General features: G+C 47.2%; 1 protein-coding gene across 3 annotated transcripts in view; it reads right to left on the reverse strand.

Annotated features, from left to right (window-relative positions):
* Positions 1 to 22,188, reverse strand: part of NEXMIF (neurite extension and migration factor) — a 173,705-nt gene that overhangs the window by 56,907 nt on the left and 94,610 nt on the right. For all 3 annotated transcript variants that reach the window (XM_032702059.1, XM_032702060.1, XM_032702061.1), the window contains exon 2: positions 1,513 to 1,647. The gene's annotated coding sequence lies outside the window, so the exon portion shown is untranslated. The remainder of the gene's footprint in view (positions 1 to 1,512; positions 1,648 to 22,188) is intronic.

A 22,188-nucleotide genomic window follows, 5' to 3' on the forward strand; every position in this document is an offset into this window, starting at 1 on the left:
TCCTGGAGCATCAAGTACAAAATACACTCCCAGCCCATTTTTAGAAACAGTCACTTGTTTTTGCAGAAGGATCTAATGGTTGCCTGCACCTCCTGCCATCACTGCCCGTATCTTGCTCTATCCCCTCCATCCTGGTGGGAGATCCATCCACGCTTCCACAGCACAAAGCAGCTGTGCACAGGCTCTCCCTGCATGTCAAGCTCATAGCATTACACAGAGAGCTGGCAGCCCCAAAAAACAGAGCTCTGCATCCCCCTCAACGACCAGCTTGGACACAGGTTGGGGCAACATGTCCAGGCTGTGAATAAAAATCTCCACTCTCTCCTCCAAAAAGAAGCTAATTCCCCATTAGTGCTGCAGCAAACTCAGGCAGTCAGCAAGAAAAAAGCTTTTTAAAGAGATATAACCAAGGATTTTTATATTGAAACACACGCCACAGATGGTGGAGCAGACGAGGATTAATTCATGAATCATATTTCTTAAATGATACAATCTCTCTTTTCACTTCCATACTTTCCCTTTTTGACTCAGAAGCAGGGATTTAAGATGCCCTTCCCAGATATGAATTTTGCATGAACTAACACTGCAGGGGTAAGAAAAAAAACCCCACAGCAGCAATAAACCAGAAAATCCAGATGTTTAAAAAGAAGATCACACATGTAAGCAAAGGCATTTCCTGTCCATCTACACAAGAACACGTGTGGAAATGCAACATATGCAAGCACAGAACTGGGAATGGGGTGGGGAAATGCATTCCCTAACATTTGGAGCTTACTAATGCTTCAGCCAGGGTTCTGAATTTCACAAGAGCTCATTTTTTATCTCCTCCTATTTTATTCACCACCCTCGCAGCAAAAGAAAAGCCTTAAGAGAAACATTTGTACTGAAAGGCCCTCCCCGCTCTGCCAGGCGGGTTTGTCCCTCCTCCAGCCCCCATCAAGGCCTTCCTTCGGAAAATCCCGGCACAGGCACCGCCAGGCTGCTCTCCAGGAAAAGCTCGTGGAGCCCCCAGAACCAAGGGACTGCAGAAACCAACAGAAGGCAAAACATCCTGCCCTGTGCACACGGAGCCCCAGCCCAGCTGAGAGAGGTTTGAAGCGGGAGAGAGAGAGAAGGAAATGACACGAGAGCTCTTCAGCAGCAGGAGACTCCGATCTCCCAGCTCCTGCTCAGCTGGGAAGCTCCTTCAGACCAGCCAAAGCCATGCCAAGCCCCCACCCTGTGCAGAGCCACTGCTCCCACCCAGGCAGGAGCAGAGATGGATCCAGGCTGAGAAGAATCAGTACCAATACTCCAAACTGGCGGTACCAACATTCCAAACCGCTAGCGCGCTGCCCTTCTGGGCACCTTCTCACCTGCAATACCTTTCTTTCACCACCAAATCAGCATTTCAGTCATTTTTTCCACTTTGCACACAAAGCAGCTGTGCATGTGCTTAACAGCTTCTTTACACAGTCCTGCACTTACTATTGTGGCTTTACACACAAAATAAAGGTGAAAAAAATTACTTACCCTTCAATTATTTCAACCTTTCCCTGCTCTGTGTGTGACGTGGGCTTCTCTTTTGGTTACTATTTCCAGATTTGGTCTTTGGGTAGGTGAATGGAAGAGGAGAATGAAAGGAGTTGTATTTGATGACGATGAAGACTGCAAAATAAAGAGAAGCATTTCAGTCAGAACAGTCCTCTCTATACATACAGATCAGATTATATTAAATTAAATTAGTGACACCTACATAAATGCTTCCTACTGTTTTTACGCACACATACAAATATCACAACTGTCAAGGAGAATGCGGCTGTCAGTGATACGGCAGGGGGGAAAAAAAGAGCAATTTCTAAAATGGAAGGAGAAAAAGGAAATCTAGGATAACAACCAGCATTTGAGCAGCAGCAAAGGGGCTGCTGCCGGTTTGCAGGAGCCCATGGAACTGCCCTGGGAGCACCGGAAAGGGCTTGAGCAGTGTGGAAGCACCACGGGCAGAGAAACTGCAGCAACAACCCCAACAAATGCTCTTCTGCTTCCCAAAATACCACATTGGCTTGTGAGAAAGCAGGGAAGGAGCCGAGTTTCAGAAGACACAATTCCCCCATCCCCTGGAATGATGGAAGGACTCCTAGAATGGGAAGGGATTAATAATTTGGTCACTGCACCAGGAAGCACCCCCCTAAAAACCAGATTAATCTCCCACCATCTGCTTTAATAGCAGAATTTCTGCTAAGTGGTTTTCCCCTCCACAGCCCCACACATCCATGTAAACAGACAAACAAACCATTTGGCCTCCTGCAGCCCTGGCTACGCAGCTGCTCGGAGCAGGGCTGCTGCCTTTGACTCCATGCCAAGGTTGAATTCCTGCCATCTCATTTCCTCCTACACCTCATGCCCTGCTCCCGTGCAAACTCTTGAGGTGCCTCCCCAAATCCCTGTCCATCTTACTTGGCAGCCTGGGATCCTTAAATATCATTTCATCGTATTGAGAAAAAGAACCAAGATGAGGAATGAGAGGAACCGACTTCCATGCTATTATTTTTCTCATGGCAACTGTCCCATCTTCTGGATGCAACTGGCACCTCCAGCACTGTGAACCCCAGCCCAAACACCAAAAACACGCCTGAAAAGCATGTTTACAAAATTACTTCGGAGATGCCATGCCAGGTAGTGGAAAAAATCAAATCCTTGAGTCAAGGAGACTGTCTCTTCGGTTGGAAAATCACAAAGGCCACCTCAAGGAGTATATAAAAATACATGCTAACATTGAAGAGGTAAAAACATAACACTAAATAACACTTTTTATACCCAGATCAGCATTTAACACTTGCCCAGAGGCCTTTGATAAATCCCAGGCGCTTTAACAAAGCAAGGAACCTTTTCACTGCTATTTAGCAGAACAGGGCAAGTAAAGTACAAGAGAATAAAACTGCTCAAGACATCAAGGACCAAGTCAGAAAGAAACAGCCAGGTCTCCACATCCAGCCCCTCCATCACCAAACACCCTGCCAGGCTGCTGGATTGAAACAGAAATACTATTGTTAGCCCTAAGCAACGCAGACTCATTAACATCTATTTTAGTGCTATAAAATATATTTTTAAATAATTGAAAAAATAATCTGGAGGAAGTGCTAAAGCCCAGAGCATATTTTCAGTATGTCCCAGCTTTTCCAGAGAGATTTCAGACCCGCTGGACAGACACAGACCCTCTTGGAGGCCACGGTGCGGGGACCTCCAGCCACCCAGAAAAGCAGCACGTGCAACTCCCTGGCCCTGCTCCTCCTCCCAGGTTGTTCAGTTAGAGGTAAATCTAAAAATGTCACTGATTTTAATTACTCGTGGACAGCAGAAACCCCAAAGTATCATTCCCCACAGGTTTTTAATGTGTAGGGGGGTTTATATGTGAATAACACTTGGAAAGTCAGAAACCCGATGCCCGCAGGGACACGTCCTCGAGGAGCTCGCCAGCAGAAACCCGTCAGCACAGACAAATCCTGGTGAACACCTCCCACAGAGCCACAGGTCAGTGTGCAGATCTCAGCACCTCATCCCAAAAGCTAACGGAGACAAACGATGTTTGCAACTTGTGGAGCAGAAGCATGACCAGGGAGAGGAAAGAAGGTACCTCCCCACCCTCGTGAAGAGCAGCAGTCCCCATCCATCCCATGAGCTCTCAGGAGAGGGGTTTGGGGTTGGTTAAGAGGAGCAGTGATTGTTCCAGCAGTATCCACAAGTATGTCCAGAGAAAAACACGGTGCGGGAGGATATTGAGCCACGGAGGCAGAAGAGATTCAGCACAGAGAACAGAACCCAGAGGGACACATGGACACACAGACACAGTGCCCTTCTTCTACCAAACCCAAATGTATCAAGAATGCAAAAGATGCACTTTATCTTGTATAAACACTTTATAAGGCAACTTCAGTTTTCCATCTGATCCAGCCAGCCCTGGACCATCTTGGATAAAAGAAAACGGGAGGAGACAAGGAGGGAGAAGAAATAGTTTTCTTCTTTTTTACTGTCAAAAAAATTTATCACAGACTTTGTGTTTCACAGGTTTCCCCTGCTTTCAGAGTGGTCTTTAATCGGTGTTCTGGTGGGGGGAAACAAAGAACCAAGACAATTTCTTCTGTTCCAGAGTGGGTTCAATAAACACCCACCGGGATTTGCCATCCCAAGCTTGGAGACAACACCTTCCCCAGGACCAAGAGGCCACCCTGTCCCGGGGCACTGGCCACGGTACAACGGAGCTGGAGGAGCCAATGCTCTGATATTTAAAGCCACTCATCTCTCCCCAGTGTGGAGAGGCAGGACGTGCTCTGGAGCCCAGCCACGGTGGTCCCTGGCACGGTGCAGATGGCAGCGGTTTGATACCCGGCGCTCGACGCAATCTGCACGAGCTGCAGCAGGTACCAAGTTCAAAGTCAAAATGAACATTTGTTCTACAACAAAACACATTGCAAATGATCCCTAACAAATTTTAGCTGTTGGTACAGTCAGATAAGAGCACAGTAGCACAGATCATCCCCGTTGTTACTGCAAGCTTTGTGTTGCTGAACATGTGAGTGGCAATGCAGAGAGCAAGCGATAGTTTGTATTTTGGTATAAATTATAGAGCAGCATAATAGACCTGAAGAGGCAGCTCCACTCTTCCCTGCATTGCTTCCCTCACATTTTGAAGCCCATTAAATTTCTTCCTGTTTAGTTGCTTTATTTTGGTTCCTTGCTGCATAAAATTGCTGCGCGTACGCCGAGCGCCGAAGCCGAATAAATAATGGCAAAACTTTCCCTGCAAAAACTCCGAGAGCTGTTATGTAAAGCAGAGAGGGTATCAGCGGATAGAGACAACTCAGAGGCAACCTGAGGGTTGGGATTCTGTGTCAGCTCGACACACAGGGGAAATAACCCTTTAATCCAGTGCAGTGTATTTCATTTACTGTAGTGTTATCCAGTTCGAAGATGTTATGAAAGGAATCCCTGGAGAGACTTAAGACTTCAAAACCAGCCTGAGTTTGAACTTAATTCCACTGTTGCAAAAGGCTGGAGCTGTGGAAGATGACCTTTTCCGTACCTTGCATGCCAGGAGCCATCCTACCTCATAATGTCACACCAAATTAGAATATTCTCTTTTTGTTTTACTCAGGATTTTGGTTTGTCTTGTCTTTTTAATTAAAAGCATCTGTCACTATTAATGAAACGGGGAAAAAAAAGAAAAAATATCAGTAACACAAAAAAAATTAAAGCCAGTGATGTCCAGAGAGATGAGGAGAGTCAAAAAGCTGGATAATTAACAGCGGAACTTTCCCCTCCACATGAGCTCGCCACCAGAGCCCAGGTGAGGACTGAAGGAGCATTGGTGCCATCTCCTTGCTGCTCATCACCTGTCCAAAACAAAGGGAGGCTCCTCAGATCCACCCCCCAAATCCCATCAGCAGCAGGACCTTGGGTGGCCTCTTCTTGGACTGGAAATGAGAGGGGAAAAATACTTTTAAAGTGCAGACCTCAATATTGCTCAGGTCTTGTCAAGGTTATCCTAAATAAAAGCTCAGATACACTTTAAAAACCAGACCATAAATCCACGTTAGTGAATCAGAAGCTGGTGGAAGGAACCTCTGTGATGGCAGGGATGAAGGTGTGAGGTCTGATCTTCCATCAAACGGAGGAGCTTCACTGCCCAGGGAATATTTTTAAGCAATCCTGCAGGAAACTTATTGAACAAGTCATGGAAACCCCAGTTAAACTTGTTCACTACTGTTAATTGCCTCCATGGACTTTACTGGTTAGAGGTGAACCATAAAAGGCCAGTTTTCACTTGTTGCATCTTCCAATTTGGATTGTGAGTGTAATTAAATGTACATTTATACTTTCCAAAAATAGGGTTCTCCCACAAAATACAAAATTAATTACAAAATGTCTTCCTAATGTGAAATTATTTAGCCTGTTAAAGTGGTACAAACAGCTTTATTGGATCATTAATGGTTAGAAATGTTCAGTCAGCACAGTTGGAAAAAATGTAAACTAAATATGTCAAGGATACGTTGCTTTCAACTCTCACTATTTTTTTCATGTCTTATTTCATGGTAGATAAGTGAAAAATCTTTTTACCTGACTTAGTGAGAGGCTCATTTACTCATGCAAATTTAAAACCAAGTGTCATAATACAATGAAATTATAAAAACATATCAAAAAGGAGTTAGTGAGTCACTAAATTTAGCTCCTAATGGAGTTCAAGCTGTCTTACACAGTTGTATGTGCTCTGGTGCTCTGTAAACACCAGAGCAGAGCTCGGAAACCATCCCATGTGCCTGGGGTTTCTGGAGAAGTCCTTCATGTTTCCAGCCCTCCTCACCTGGATCTAAGGGAAACTCGGATTTTGATTCCAGCCAAGGTTAGGAAGACACCCAGCATTAAACAAATTAAAATCTATAGTGAAGAGTTCTGGGCAAGCACCGGGTTCTGAGGAGCCACATTCCAAACTCCGGTACCAGAGCAGACCTGGGGTGATTTGCAGGTGAGATACTCAACATCCCTCGGGATTTCCCTGCTCCCTACAACACAGCGGGGCTGACACGGGGAAGCACTGACTTTGTGGGCTGGAAGACACTGAGCAACTCGAGGGCTTGGCTCAGATCTGCAGATCCACACAGCAAGGCAAACTGGTGCAGGTGAAACAACGGCAGCAAACCAGGTGCTGAGGCGGGAGCAGGATCCTGCCCTACAGCTGGGAATTTTCACTCACCCATAGTCCAAGGGCTTTATGTTCAGAAACACGTCATTCCAGGAGTAAGCTAAGAAGACGAAAGGATTGTAAGAGGAGGAAAAGGGAGGGACAAGGTTAAAACATAATCAGTCCGTCTTACAGACCTCCAATATTCATCAAAACCAAAGTACCTACTAGACAGAGTGGGGAAAAAAGGTGCCTCTGCAGAGCAACCGGCTTAAGATACTGGAAGGCAATTCCTCCTTAGAGACTCTTCTGGTACCTAAGGGGGTTCCAAGAGAGGTACTTTGGACAAGGGGGAATGGCTTCCCACTGGCACAGGGCAGGGTTAGATGGGATACTGGGGAGAAATTCCTCCCTGTGAGGGTGGGGAGGCCCTGGTACAGGTTGCTCAGAGAAGCTGTGGCTGCCCCATCCCTGGAAGTGTCCAAGGCTAGGTTGGAACAGGGCTTGGAGCAACCTGGGCTAGTGGAAGGTGTCCCTGCCCACGGGAGGGAGGTGGAACAAGAGGAGCTTTAAGGTCCCTTCCAGCCCAAACCATTCTGTGATTCTACAACACCCCTGCCCACCAGGCCAGGCTTGGGTTTGAGTCCCAGCCTTAGGACCCCCAGATCTGCACAGGGTGGATGAAGTAGAAACCACAGGAGGGGAGGGACGGAGCAGCACTGCCCCAGGCAGCCCCCATGAGCCCCTCCACCACAGCTGCAAGTGCAAAACTGTGGCCCAAAGTCCCATGAAAGGAAGAAATAAATATTACCAGTGCTTCCTGACTTAACAGAAAATTGTGAAAATAAGAGCCTGTAAGGAGAAGAGGCAAAGGAACTAATGGAGAAACATTAAGTTGCATTGAGGGCTGTGTTAAAGGTTTATAACGTAGTCTCCAGACAAGTCCACTGATATTTCTGAAACCTCATCGATTCACAGGTCAAACCGGGAACAAAAAATATCAGTTTTAGAAAATATCACCAGCTGACATACAATAAACACACCCCACTCCTATGCACAGGTAAATACGGAGACCTTTCCACGTGAGAATAAAATCCACTGCAGAGCTCGACTGTAACTATAAAATCACTGACCTGTCCTCATCTGTAACATACACAGGCTGATACAAGGAATTAGGGAGATGTCCTACATAACTGCTTTAATTAATTTGTGAAATTTTGCACCCTTCTTGGAGGTGGGCGACATGGCACTTTGTGCTCCCTTGGATTGCCACCACTCTCAATTTTATTTTTATCCTGAGTTCAATATGAATCAGGCTCTGCAAAAGACAAAACAACCCACTGTAATCATCCAGCATGCCAGTTAAACTTAAAGATACCCTGGAAATTAAAATTAAATGCCATATCTATGAAAAGAAGCAGACAGCTTCCTCAGAAACAACAAAAAAAGCCCATATTATAGGAACACGACCATGGCAGCCCAAAATTGTCACTGAAGCTGTTATATAACTTACTACCATCCTTCACATCTGCATAGTGTAGATCTTCATCAAATTGGGTATGTTTTTGCACATTTATCATCAAGATTTATTGAAGTTGATTCCATAAATTTCATTGAGTTGTTCACTGCTGCTATTTGTTTCCAAGGCAACAAATGCACTTTGCCCAAGCTGCACAGTCAATCACGACTGTTCGGAATTTAGGGGTCCCTGCCCCTCGTGCCACACAACGCCTGCACCTCCCAATGCCAACGGCAGTGCTGGCTTAGTGGTGGTAAGAATTAGCAAATTTGGGGGGGATCTATCAAAAAATAATCCCTGTTAGGGTAGAAAAATGTCAAATGAAGCAGGCAGGGAGCGGGCTGCCGGCAGGAAGGTGGGATTCGTGCGAAGCCCCCGCTCCCATCTCATTTACACCTCGGATGGCTGGAGGTTGAGAAATCCATTCACAGGTTCAGGAGGAGTCAGGAGGCTCTTTCCGCACAAAATAATGACAGAAAGTCGTCTTCTGGTTGCAGTCGTGGAAAAAGGGACAAGAACAGCAGTGAGGGGAAGGGAGAAGCAGAGGATTTACAAACACTGACCATGTGCCCACATCTCCCCATCTGATGGCGACGGCACTTGCAGGGACCGGGAATAAGAGCCCAGGCACAGAGAACTTGCAGGCAACCTTGGAAAAGTTCAGCTTGGGATAGGGAAAAACAAGCACCAACCTGAAGGAAGTGTTATTTATCACCCAATTTCATGCTATTCAAAAAGCAGCATCAAAGGTGTCCTGGCCCCATCGGTGCTGGAAGAGCTCAGGAGCCACCTGGGAGTACCTCTCCCTCCACACCACAGCCCTGCAGTGGTCACGAGGCAGAGGGACAACCCACCATGTCCCACACAGCATCACCAAAACACCTTGGAAATACAGGGCAATGACAGAGGTAACCTCAGCTGCAGGAATGTAAAATTCAAAAGCAGGAGGTCGAGGTAAACCAGGCTCTGCTCCCAGAGGCTCCTCTGGGAACAGCCTCCTGCAAAAAGCCATTACATCAGCATTTCTAAAAACAAAGCCAATCTTGGATGCGATGCCAGTGTTTTAATGGGACACAATGTTTTTCCAAAGACAGTGCAGTTATTTTTATTGATCTGCCATAAGCAAATATCCACGACTGCAACAGAGGTGGCTGCCAAACTCAGCACACCAGTGGTGGTCAGTATAGACCGAACTGCAAACTTCATGGTGTGAATCAGGGAAACCTGAAAACCATTCAGCTTCCAAACCCAGTCACAATGTGCCATGTAGCTGCAGAGGAGACAGCCCCAATTATCCAGAGCACAGGAAGCTGCAATCCCTTCTCTTTTCCCCGTTTTTTTAACAAAATTGCTCTTTGCTGGGTAGCACATTCCCTTGGATTCCCAGAGTGATCAGAAAAGACAGCATCCCTGATCACAAAAGCCACTCGTTCTGTTGCTTTCAGCCTCAGAAATGTTAAAGGATTGTTTGCTTTTTAAGTGCAAGTCCACATTTAAGAGGAATAAAGAATTTCTCTGGCAGGCTGGATCAATGATGCAGCAAGCCAAGCATGCGACCTCCCGCAGGGAGCCTGGGTCCGGCGCTCCTGGAAACAATAAAATAACCTTACACTGCTCCTGATCGACTGCACAATGTGGGAAATGGGGGAAAACTTACTCCTGACCCTTGATGCAACGAGCCACCTCCTCCAGCTGTAGGAACTGATTGCTTTCATTAACACCACTGTGGTCAGGCATGTTCATCTCCTTCTCCCCATAACTGCAGCAACTCGGACTGGCATCCGCAACGCAAACACAGCTTTCACAGCTGTGGCAGTGGTTGCAGTCCATGAATTGCCCTCTTCTTCCAGGAACAGTGTTGGAAACATATGGCCCTGCAGTCGGGTGACGGCTGAAGAACATCCCACGCTGCCGAAAACATCTAATATAAGGATATTCTCCAGCCAGCAGCACAAAAGCAGGGAGAGGGTATAAATAGCCTTTGAGGAGGGTGTATAAATAGCTGTAGGTAACATTTGTATGCTATAAAAATCCTTCATTTTTGGCCCAGCTTTGCAAAAGTGAGTTTCCTTTCCCAGCACTTCGCTCATGCTTTGGAGACTGGCTTTCCCTTCCCTTCCAGTCAGCACAGTGGGGAGAGGGCAGGGGCTGCTCCCAGTCCACCAGTGCACCCTTGGAAGAAAGACAGAAGCGAATTTCCCTTGCCAGCTGTTTAAAAGAGACCCTATCAAGGCCTATCCTATAATGTCCCTAATAAGGAACCAAACCTTCAATACACTGAGATAGATCCTTCTCCAGGTGGCAGGTGTGGGGCAGTGTGGGGCTGCAGGGCTGGAGGACAGTGCTAATTTCCATGTCTTCCTCAGACGTAAAACCCAAGTAACTACACGCACGCACATCTCCTGCTATCTCTCTCTCCAGAACAAATCCTATGTGCCCCCTGAAGTAGGAATTGAGCTGTCAGCCTGGGAGCTGGGTGAGCCCAGCCTGGGAGTGCAGCTGGTGCGTGTGCAGTGATACAGACATCTGCATATCACGCCACCCCTCTGCCTCCCTCCCTCCCTCCCGCCCTCGCCGGGGCCATTCTTACAAACCCACAGAGGACAAAAAAGCGCTCTTTAAAAGACCTTATTTTCCTCCCTGGCTGTTTGTTGGCGATGCAGCCTGTGGGTTCACACGGCCAAAGGAGTGGGAATTTCACACGGTGACAGGCTCAGCTCAGCAAGGCTGTCCCCTCTCCTCTGCTGCAGCACCAGCATCCTCAAGATGCTCCAGCCCAGCCCCATCACTCCCAACATTCCCCCTTGGCTCTCCCCACATGAAGCAGTGTCCTGGCATATCCACACAGCCACGATCCCACCTCGCATCCCTCTCCAAATCCCTACTGGGGGCAGGGTGAGGCCAGGGAGGGAGCAACCCCCTCCCGCGCTGCCTCCCTGGGAAGCGGGGCTGGAGAACAAGGCTCGGCAATGAGCGCTGGCACCGCTCGCTCGCCACCCGGTGAGCGGCTCCCCGTGGTGTGCAGGTGGCTCCTTTGATTCCTGATTACTTGTCAGCCTTCCTTCGGGCTGGCACCGTGCCTGGGTCAAACTTTGCAGTGAGCGGCTCACCCCACCAACCAGCCTCTCCAAACCGCCTCTCAGAGCTCCCACGCCTGCGGGAAGGGAATGTAGGGCCTGAGCAGGGAGGTACAGCTGCAGCCCGGATCACCTCGTGGTGGATGGGACCCGTGGTCACAACTGCCCCTCCAGGGAGGGCTCCTCACCATCATCCATTGAGTGATACCCCAGACAAAACCTTGCATCGCAAGGAGAGTGCACAGGTGCTGTAGAGTGGAGCTACTAAAAAAAGTCGTGTTGAATTTGTCCCCCAGTTCATCAAGGCCAAAACGTTGTGTCAGAATGTGCCAGTTTTAGCAGAAATCTCACCAGGAATGTCTTGGAAAGCCCAGACACCCGGAGTAACTCACAAGCGTCATCTCCCAGGCAGGAAGACCTGGGTCCAAGTCCCTGCCGTGTCCAGTTCCCACCACGCATCAGGTCCCCCACCCCTGCCAGGGCAAAGCCCATGGGGCAAAACAAGAGGAGCAAAACCATTCAAGGGAGTGAAGCAAAACCATCCAGGGGTGTGGAGCACCACAAAAAGACACAAGTGTCTGGACAAGCCACTACAGAGCAACAAACCACTGTGTCTCATCCGCAGCTCCTCATGCTGGTAACAACAGCTACCCCAGTCCCACGCTCTTCAACAAAGCTGGAGAGCTCAAGACTGTGCTGGGGAGCCCCAGCATCCTCCAGGCAGCTGGTTAGTGTGGCCTTTTTTAACTTTGCCCAAACCCTGCTTTAATTCCCCCAGCATTTTGGGCACATGGTGTTTCCCAGTCTGGGTTTGACCCTTCAGCTGAAGCCCTCCGTGCGTGAGTGTCTGTACCAGCAGGGACTGCTTGTATTTGTGGGAGAATGAAGGAGCTAATTCAGGGCTTTGGTGAGATGAAAGGAAAAACCTTAATTAAAATAAGTTTTAAAACTCATCAAGATTTTTTTTTTTTATCTTACTCAGATTAGCATCCTAAGATTCCACTCAGAATCCAAACGCAATGCTTCCCCTCAGCTGCTGTGGGCTTCGCACACAAAGCCCTTAAGACATCAAATCCCACACCAACATAATAAAATAAAAATTGGGGGAAAGTACATCTGACAGTAACTAAAATTACATAGACTGTCTCCAAGAATGCAAGTAATGCCCTTATTTTGTGAAACCTTCCTTCCCCCAACCCAGCTCAGAACGAGCAACATGGAAGCACTCTGCAATTCATGGAGGGTCCAAGCAGCTTTTCTTCTTTGTGGAATCATGGAATGGTTTGGATTGGAAGGGACATTAAAGCTCATCTCATTCCAAACCCTGCCATGGGCAGGGACACCTTCCACTAGCCCAGGTTGCTCCAAGCCCCATCCAACCTGGCCTTGGACACTTCCAGGGATCCAGGGGCAGCCACAGTTTCTCTGGGCAACCTGTGCCAGGGCCTCCCCACCTCACAGGGAAGAAAGGGATGGTTCACACAAGGGTTTCCAAAATAACAACATTCATTTCCCTGCAGATTCTCTGGCAGACACCAAGAGGAGCAACTTGATTGAGCAACTCCAATCACCCCATGCTGGGCTGCAGGCAAAAGTCCTCATCCTCAGCTTAGGGAACCTTGTTCCAGGGTAAAAGCAGGGGTGGGATAAGGATACCTTTCCACAACAGCCTGATTTTTTAAAGAAAAATCCCAAACCAGAGGCACTGAAGCTCTGCATGTTTGCAACACTCACTTTGATCCTGACAGAGACAGAGCAATGAGTGGTCATGAGTGCATGAGAAAATGCCATTTATCATCGAGGTTCTCCAGCCCCTGACTCCACTTCCACCATTGTGCACGATCCCCAGGCATCCACCAGCACCTCCAAGGGAGGATTTTTTGAGGAACATCTGAAGAACTGCCTCACAAACGTTTTATAATGAGGAGCAAGCACAGAGAGGGAGAGTCTTCCTGTCATAATTCCAACTAAAAAGATTACATCAAAGGTGACAAAAATCCTTCCTGCTCAGAGGTTTCTCCAGGAATACCAGTCCTTACCTTCCAGTACCCAACTGTCCCCAGTCCTGGAGTACAGGATGGAATTTGGATGCTTGCTGTGATGTACAGCAAGGCAGGGAGGAGGAAAAGCAGCATTTCCCAGCAAAATATTTGACAGATACTTGTTCTCCACCTCACAGCAGCCTGAGCCACTGCTTTACCTGTATTGCATTCCAGGTACCATCAGTTCGATATTGAGTTTGCTTTAAGAAAAAGAAGAATCAAATCGATTTCTTGCGAGGATAAACTTGCAACTAAAGGGAAAAACTACAATTACACTTTTCAGCCATGAAAAGTAAATCAGATGGTGCTGAAATCCCAGCAGAAAACACAGATTAATTAAAGTCTGCACTTTCTAAATCTGTTATTCAACTAAACACAGCTGTTAAAAAAATGATGCCTTTGCTTTAATTTCCATGTACATTCATACCACCGAAATACTGCAAAAAACATTATTAAGTGTGTTCAGTGGTTGCTGGAGTTGTACAGGAAAGGAAAGTACACATATATGCTCAATTATGACAAGGAATGCTTTATTTCAAAGAATAAATTTTGCTTGGGAGCTCGAATACTTCCTCCAAGGATGGGATGGAATTTATTACAATGAGAGGAGGGCAGGAATGGGACCTTGAGGTGAAGCAAACCAGCATCATCCTCAGCAGGGTGGGAGCTCGGGGCACTCCCTCCTCCTGCATCACCAGTCCATGCCCACGGCACGTGGATCCATCAGCCACATCCCGGTTCTCCTTCTGCTGCAAAACCACTTGTACTTCCAAGTGCTTTTGGCCATCTGTCCATCACAGGCAGTGCTTCCCAATTGCACTGATTTCATTAACCCTAATATATTTTAAGATCTCACACAGATTAAAAAAAAAACCCAACCCACAATCAGCTTTTTTACAGGGCCTCATCTAAAGCCTATCAAGGCAAAGAGAGGCTCGTACTGCACCCTGCGAGCTGCAGATCAAGCTCTGCTTCCACACGGAGCCAATTTATTCATCAGGAGATGGCACAGTCACTGATGCAGGGAAATCATAGAGGAGACACAGCCCGGTCCCCTCACACATCCCAGCCCCGTCACGCTCCAGGGGGGCTCTGGCAGGGTGTGTAAGGCTGGCACAGCACAGCTACACCGACACCCTGTCAGCTGGGGACAGCCCAACATGCACGAAACAAAAGCTTTCCTTCTCTCTTTCCCCCCTCTTTCCCTCCAAGCCTACACGAAGGATCAAAGTGGAGAGCTCCTTGCTCTGTCACAGGGGGAAGTGAAATTGCAGTGATTTGAATGGAACCTCAAAGCCACTCTGCGATTCAACTCAATCAGGAGAAACTTCCTCCCCAGCCCTGACGCAGCTGGTCCTCCCCTATGGAAGAGAAAATAATACTTGAACCTTGTCTCCTCTGCAAGGGGTAGAAGGCATGGGAGAGTCCTCACTGCCTCTCAATCCTTCTGAAGTCATTCCAGCTTAAAATATAATTAGGATGATCTAATACATTAATATATTAACGTTGGCAATAGCTCCTCGCCCCGATACCAGCCCGGAAAGCCTCTCGTAATCGAGACTTGTGGTCGCTCCAGGCAATGGTACGATGACAATGATGCCACCAACATACAGGTATTGACATCAGGAGGGGACTCGGATCTGTGACCTTGCAGTGGGGAAAATCCAGCAGCTGGATTGCCAGTGCTGAGTCATGGTACCTCCAGGAGACATGGTGTGGTCACCCAGCACCGACACAGCACAACACCTGCAACTGCTGGCACAGCATAAAGTGTGACAGTCATTTTCTTAAAGTACAGTGAGTCCTTATTTGCATTCAACCTCAACAAAAATCCCTGTACTTTCATTCCCCTCCCCTTCCTTTGTTGTTTTATTTAGGAAAGCAAAACTGGATAGGAAAAAACATCTTCAAAGTTAAGGAGGCTGTAAAAAAACCATTCTCAGGTCCAAGGAGACCCCTGAGTCTCCCCGTGGTCAGTCAGCTGTGTGGAACAAGAAACACGTTGAATGAACTGGTCTAAGTGACTCCTCCACAACTTCACAGAAAAAGACACTTTTCAATAGGTTTTATTGTCAGTGGCTTTTGCATTAAACACCTCACTGCATCTACTTATTATTGTTCCCCTGCCTAGTCTACTCAACCACAGCAAGTATGCACCTTCTGCAAATTCCTGAAACATGATCAACTAGGAGAAAAAAACTATTAAAACCAAGGAGGTATTGGTTAAAAAGAGGAGCTGTATTTCTCAGGGATGAGCGAGATACACTGGTAGTGAAGTACTTCCTATAATCTTCCATTACAGGGTGAAGGTTTTAATAAAAAGAAATAAAAAAAGCTCACATTTTGATCTTTTCCCAGAGCTAGACATGGTTTAATTAGCTTGATCTCATTATGTAAACTGGAGAGGAAAAAAGAACACCATTAAAGCAATATCCCACTGGCAAATGAGACAACCTTGACATCAACTACGATATTTTCTTGGAAAAGTCTCCCCCGCCTGCGATGCAGCTTCCACACCTCTTCCTCATCACCAGGTCTTCATCATCCCACCTCTTCCAGCTGCCCTCCTCAATCCAACAGCATTTCTTGGTTTTTGCTTCCCTCCAAGCAGCCTGAAAGGTGCTTTAAGGAAAAACATCCAGCTCGATGTTGTCTCGGTTCTATTTAGCCCAAGATCATTCAGTGTGTTCTTTAGAAAAGATCAACTGGAACTAAACGCTGCCATAATATACTCCATCTGGTAAAGTACATACTTTTGTAATAACACATTCAGAATTCAATAAGAAAAGCCAGAATTATAAACAAGGTGTCCATAATGAGCCTCAATATAATTATTAAAGCAGATAAAGTAAGGCTGGGTTTCAATACAAGGAAGTTATTTGTACCTTAATGATAATGAAAAGTAAAAAGCATCTGTAATTTCCGCTGAAATGTATTTCAGAAAGTCAACTAAGTGCACGTCACTTTGTTAAGACTATTCTTATTATTGTGTTTGCACTGACAGCAAAATGCTTCTTAGTTCCAACTCCCGGGTTATATAAAAATATGATTAGAACACTATAACAATACAACAATGGATTAATTTGCCCAAGCATTACATTTGGATCTGAAAGACTTTGATAATTTATTTTACCAACTGAAAGGTGGTTATTTTGGGATCCTGGCTTATAACTAAGTAGTTCAGTGCAGCATTTTCAAATATTTTTTTCATATATTTCAGCACTGGCAACACTGTGAGGTTCCAGTGACTTCCACCTGAGCTTTTGTGCTAGTCCTACACCAAGCCTTATCCTGGGATTTAGCCTGGGCTGCCTACTCCAAAGGGCATCACACATCCCCCAGCCTGCAAAACAACCAGACAGTGGTGATTTATGTGGTAAAACCACTACCCAAGTAAAAGAAAATGACATTTTTTGGGGATGCTGAACAATCGTACCTACAACAGGCAAGGAAAGCATAGAGAACTAACCAGTGTTGAACAGTGCAGTTAACAAACATGGACCAAAAGGTGTTGCCTGGAGGACAAATGATATAAAGGAAAATAATTAATAAGTCATCTGTTCAATGTCAACCAGAACCACCCTCTAGAACAGCAAGATTAGCACGAAATAATCAGAGATTATTAGCAAATTCAGGTGTTCCACCTCAAATTAGATGGGGATTAGAAAGGAGTGGAATTTGCCATTTTAAACTAAAATGGGGAGCAGAACCACATTTTTTCAACAAAGCAAAAGCCCCCAGGACCTCAGTTATTGGACTATTCAAAAAGAGAGCAGGTCTGCAGAGGCAGGAACAGCCCAAGGATCAGAAATAAAGACCAACCAGAAATGTCCAGCACTGGTGCCAGAGCACGGACAGGACAAGCACAGTCCTGACCCTGGGGTTCTTGGAGGGATTTCCCAACTTAAACGATTCAGTGAGCCCATGATCCAAAGATCATCGGATCCGACCATTCCCCAGCACTACCAAAGCCACCATTAACCTGTGTCCCCAAGTGCCACATCTCCATGCCTTTTAAATACCTCCAGGGATGGGGACTCCACCACTGCCCTGGGCAGCTGTGCCAGGGCTGGACAGCCCCTACCACAAAGAAATTTTCCCCAATATCCACCCTGACCCTCCCCTGGCACAGTCTGAGGCCGTTTCCCTTGGCCTGTCCCTTGTTCCCTGGGAGCAGAGCCCAACCCCCCCGGCTCCCCCCTCCTGTCAGGGGGTTGCAGAGCCAGAAGGTCCGCCCTGAGCCTCCTTTTCTCCAGGCTGAGCCCTCCCCAGCTCCCTCAGCTGCTCCTGCTGCTCCAGCCCCTTCCCCAGCTCCGTTCCCTTCCCTGGACATGCTCCAGCCCCTCCATGTCCTTCTTGGAGTGAGGGGCCCCAAACTGACCCCAGGAATTGAGGGACCTCGGCCGTGCCCGGCACACAGAGGTGGTCACTGCCTTGGGCCTGTGGCCACACTACTGCTGATACAAGCCAAGATGGCATTGGCCTTCTTGTCATTAATTAATTGATTAATTAAAGCAATTTCCCTTTTAATTGCAGTGGCAAAGCAGAGAAAACAAAGTGCCCAGGGAGGCTGTACTTGCTCACGCTCTCTGCTCACAGCCAAGGCAGACTGTCTTGTCCTAACTCAAGTTACACTGAGATCCCACAAACTGGGAGCTCATGTTGGCCTTCCCCGGATTTAACCCATCACATATGGCAAACACAACTACTTCATTTCTGGATTATTGTTTCAGTAATATCCTCAGCTTTCAGGCAATGAAATTTGTTATGTAGCAAATCACCCAAATCTTGAAAGAGGCTTTTTTTTTATCCTAAGGGAGATTTTAAAGGAGTAAGAAATTTCAACTTCTTCCCTAACTCTAGTTATCTTGCAACTAACTTTTATGCTTATTTTTGGGTTTTACAAAGGTGAATTCAGTAAAATATAACATGCCACATGCCCTTTTTCACTTGAGAATTGAGTAAAACAGACTAAATCTTCCAGAAGAGGAAAATTTCCAGGAGAGGGGAAAAACTATGAGGTCAGGCTCAATGACATGACTGTTAAAAGGTGTCAGTGAAGTCTTCTGAAAGGTCTCATGCTCCAAGTTTTAATTAAAAATCATAAAGCCTATAAATGTTCTATTCCGGGTTTTCTTCCCCGGAGAGTTTGGGGCAGAAGCTCCTGGGTGAGGATTACAAACAGGACGTGCAATTGGCACCTCAAAATGGGCATCAAGAAGGATGGGTCTGAAAAACCTTGAATTTTGTGCAGTTTTGAGCAGCCTCAACTACTGTGGCTGGAATCCACATGTAGTGTTTTGTATAGGTTTTGTCCCCTGCCAGCAGCAAGACTGATTTACAAGCTAGACAGTGGGATAGTACAGATTTCCAAAAGGAAGAAGAGAATAAAGGACAAATGCAGACATGTCTACACACAGAGTCATTTTAAAACTCTTCCCGCCTTGCTTTCCATGTGAAATCATGTCAGTTTCCCATTCATTACTATCAGTGCTCTTGCTGGATTTGGAGGATTGCCCAATTGCTACTGTTGCCAGAAATCCAAAACATCAGAGGGGTGATTCATCTGATGCCTTGACAGCTCGGGAGCTGGGCTGGGGTGGGGGAGGACCCAAAAAACCAAACACCAGGATGGAGTCAAATCCTCAAATCCTGCCAGAGCCACTGACACCACTAACACGGGCAGGGTCATCACTTCCAGCTGCCCCTGTCCTGGGCACTCCATGACCAAAGGATGGCTCTCCCAGGAGCAGCAGCAAACACACCTTTATTACTTTTGTCAGCACCTCAGGAGCTAATTGTCACAGCAGAGCAAAACTGTATTCCCATTCATTCCATAATATCTGAAGCCATCAGAGAGTGTCCAAAGGAGGCAACGAGGACGGGGAAGGGCCTTGATTTGAAGGCGTGTGAGGACACTGAGGGCACTTGGTGTGTTCAGCTGGAGCAGAGGAGACTGAGGGGAGACCTCAGTGCAGTTCCAACTGCCTGGGCAGGGGCAGAGGAGGGGCAGGGACTGAGCTCTGCTCTGGGGGGACCAGGGACAGCACCCAGGGAATGGCTGGAGCTGTGTCAGGGCAGGCTCAGGTTGGATCTCAGTAAAAGGTTCTTCCCCCAGAGGCCGGTTGGGCACTGCCCAGGCTCCCCAGGGCAGTGGGCACAGCCCCAAGGCTGCCAGAGCTCCAGGAGAGTTTGGATGATCCTCCGGGGCACAGGGGGCGACTCTTGGGGGTGGGCCTGTGCAGGGCTGAGGGTTGGACTCCATGATCCTTGAGGGTCCCTTCCAGCTCAGCATATTCTGGGATTCTGTGATATGAAGACAGGCTGAGAAAGTTCAGGCTATTCAGCCTGGAGGACAGAAGGTTGTGTGGAGACCTCACAGCACCTTCAAGTATCTGAAGGGGCTACAGGGAAGCCAGAGAGGGACCGTTCATCAGGAACTGGAGTAACAGGAGAAGGGGGAACAGATTCAGACTGAAAGAAGGGAAATTTAGGTTGGATATTAGGAAGATGTTCTTCCCTGTGAGAATGGGGAGGCCCTGGCACAGGTTGCCCAGAGAAGCTGTTGCTGCCCCATCCCTGGAAGTGTCTAAGACCAGGTTGGATGGGGCTTGGAGCAGCCTGGGACAGTGAAAGGTGTGGGGGGTGAAAGGGGGTGGAACATCTTTAAGGTCCCTTCCAACCCAAACCATTCTGTGATTCTATCCTGGCAAAGCTCTTCCACTGACACGCCAGTTAAGTCTTGTTTATATGGTGCTCGCTCATCCAAAGAGTTCACAACTAGAGAACAAGGGAGGCTTTGTACCTCCTTGCTCTGCTATGTTAAAAATTGATTTAGCATAATGGTTTCAAAGAGATTTTGTAAATCAAAGCAGGAACTGTCCTGACTCACTTCTCCAGCAGCAGAATGGAACCTGCTGAATTCCGAAAAGGACAGAGCCTCTGTTAACACACATAAAGTGATGAACCAAACAAACCCACAGTTTAATAAGCTGCATTTCACTGAATGCATCTGCTCTCCACTAAGACGGGATTTTCATCTGGAGGAGAACAGGGAGCATTGGGGTCACACACAGCTTCTCAGGTACCACTGTCCAGCTGTCCTGCTCAGTGTGGACAGCTACTCATGGCAGAAACATGAGATACCTTCTCCTCCAAGAATTTATCATCATTCGGGATTCAGCATTGCACTATTCCCATTCTATAAATGGCTTTCAGCATTAAACTTGATTTAAAAAAAAAAAGTAAACAAACACAAATGGGCAAAATAAGATACACTGAGATAAAGCAAAAGGGCTCTTGCACACGTCCTAAGACCTCCAACACACAAATTACCTCCTTCAAGGAAAACACATTCCCTTTAATACACTGGATATGCAGAAATAGCTGTAAAGCAAAAAAATCCACACGTTCAGAATCATTTATAGTGAGTATCTTTGATGGTTACAGCATCTTTTGAAGCAAAACACAGCCATACTTGACAGAGTCTGATTCCAGGTGGGACAGAGCTGCTCGGTGCTACTGACAGCCCAGCACTCATTAGATCTTTGAGACAAATTCCACATCATTCCTTACAAGCAGCACAGAAATCCTATCACTAATTCACATATGAACAAGCAATCTGAGCTTTAAAGAGTACTCAAAGCTCTACACAGGCACAGAAGAAATTTTGCATATTCCAGCTCCTGCGGTTACACAGATGAGGTAGAGTTTGGGAGGGGTTCATTTTGTTTTCTTTTAGAAGGAGGATATTGACATTTTCCCTGGCTTGCTTTTTAGTGCAACACTTAGCCTTGTTTATGCTACTTATTTCTCACTTAAATCAAGAAGATCTCTGTGCTACTGCATGGAAATGTTTTGTGTCTCTCCACAGTTCCCAGCTCCACCAAATCTACCCTATAAAATCCCTGTGGAAAGATGAGGACTTGTCCCAGGGACATATCTAGGGAGGTCTGGAGCCACAGAAACAGAAGACATGGAGGAAGACATCACGTCACAAACATTATCCCAAGGAATGTTTTAAAGCTGGGAGCAATGAGAAATTAAAGGAATTCATACAGAGAACAGTGCAGGCGGGGTTGGTGGAGAGGCAGCGTCAGACTCACGCTGTGCCCCAGGATGCAAAAACTGGGAAAGTCCTGGCCAAGCCCAGATTCCAGACAACCATTGTGAGATGGTTGAGAAAAAGTGGGCGAAATTCTTCACTCATCAACACATCCTCTTTTATTCTAGTGTCCCTGGAAGCCCCCATGGCAGCCAGGCATTGCTGGCTTTGCATCCTCCTAAGCCACCTGGAAAAATCCTGCTTCCTTCTCAGCTGGCCAGTGGTACATCCCAGCACCACGGTGCTCTGCTGGCTCAGGCACCCCAGGAAGGAGCCCCCCAGGCTCTGCAGGGATGGGTCTCCCAAGCACAGCAGGTCTGCCAGCCCCGCCTGTGAGCCGGCATGTGCCACCGGAGCCCGTCCCCAGGAGCATGGAACCCGTCCTGGTGTGCCTCAGCCAGGGATTAGGGGAGGGGAAAAGGAAGGAAGAAATTGTTCCTCCTTCTCCTACTGACATGTGAACCAAATACAAACATCCCTTAATTAGTAACACCCTCCAAATCCCCGGCAGCTGCAGTTTTGATGGGCATTTCATCTAATCCAGCAATTCTTTGCATGAAAAACAACCACCTTAGCTCCACTTGGAGGATTATGGATTTTGGTGGATTTCTGTGGGTGCTGAGTTAACTCCCATGGAGCACCAGTCACAGCGAGACAGTCAGCAGGTCCCCAAGGTGCAGATGAGCTGCCTCAGCTCCAGCCAGGGCTCCCAGCCCAATTCCAGGATTTCACAACCAGCAGAGAACTTGCATGATCACACCAGTACAGCCAGAAAAAAAAAAAAAAAAGTC

This window comes from Chiroxiphia lanceolata, chromosome 14 (assembly GCF_009829145.1).
Source record: "Chiroxiphia lanceolata isolate bChiLan1 chromosome 14, bChiLan1.pri, whole genome shotgun sequence".
Lineage (NCBI taxonomy): Eukaryota > Metazoa > Chordata > Aves > Passeriformes > Pipridae > Chiroxiphia > Chiroxiphia lanceolata.